Source organism: Orycteropus afer, unplaced genomic scaffold, assembly GCF_000298275.1.
Source record: "Orycteropus afer afer isolate SDZICR_OR568_19922 unplaced genomic scaffold, OryAfe1.0 scaffold00599, whole genome shotgun sequence".
NCBI lineage: Eukaryota > Metazoa > Chordata > Mammalia > Tubulidentata > Orycteropodidae > Orycteropus > Orycteropus afer.
This window is the reverse complement of record NW_006922186.1, coordinates 632523-633570: the sequence shown is the minus strand read 5'-3', so window position 1 is coordinate 633570 and position 1048 is coordinate 632523. Positions and strand designations below refer to the sequence as shown.

At 43.9% G+C, this 1048-nt stretch overlaps 1 pseudogene; it reads right to left on the bottom strand.

Moving 5' to 3' along the window:
* Positions 1–256: 256 nt before the first annotated feature.
* On the bottom strand, positions 257–835 carry LOC103210360 (annotated as a pseudogene).
* Between the last annotated feature and the right edge of the window lie 213 nt (positions 836–1048).

Sequence of the window (1048 nt, the reverse complement as noted above, 5' to 3'; positions counted from 1 at the left end):
CCAAGGTTCATTGTCACTTTTCTCATTGCTTCTTATTGGTTACATGATAACAAGATATTAAGTGAAAACTATCTTCATTTTTTGATTGAATGGTAGATAATAGTTTGACATTTTGTGCCTGTATGGACACACCTCTTTGGTAATGCCTTTGTGTTAACTATTTTTTTTTTTTTTTGGCAGATAATGGCTTACTTTATTGAATGATTGATCTATGTAACTGCCAAGGCCACTATGTACAGACAAGAGAGGGGGAGCTTTATTTTACGGTCTCTTCCTCCTTGGACAGAGTTTTGATGATCTCTTCTTTCTTGGCCTGGAGCTGCTCCTCACGGCGCTTGCATGCTTCCTTGGTCTTCGACCTGCGGGCTTCAGCCTGGTCAGCCAGGAGCTTCTTGCGGGCCTTGTCTGCCTTCAGCTTGTGGATGTGTTCCATGAGAATCCTCTTGTTCTTGAATACGTTCCCCTTCACCTTCAGGTATAGGCTATGGTACATGTGGCGGTCAATCTACTTAGATTCACAGTATCCTCTGAGCAGCCAGGGCAGAATTCTCATCCTCCTCATCCAGGTCAACTTCTCTGGCATTCAAGCATTGGCAGTACCCTTTCTCTTACCTATGCTCATATGCCTACCCTTCTGGCGGGCTAAGGTATTTTTCAGGCATCGAGCCGGAGAATGGACAGTCACAGGCTTGCGGATGATCAGGCCATCTTTGATCAGTTTCCGGATTTGCTGACAAGATTTGGCATTGGCTATTTAGTTGGTCTCATTGGGGTCCAAACAGACCTTTTTCTTGCCACAGCGGAGGACACTGGAATCAAGCCTGAGCATACTCATGGCTGCTGCCACAGCGCCAAAATGAAAGAACTATATTAACTATTTTTTAACACAGATTTTGCATTCCAGTCTCTTCTGGTAAGGGGTTACGAGGAAGTTGTCACTGTTGTTTTTCCATGAATGAGAAGAGGTAATGTGTACAGAGGGGAGGAAATAAAGTACTTTTAGTGTGCCTTACAACTCAGAGGATCATTGAAGATGGTCTACAAGATG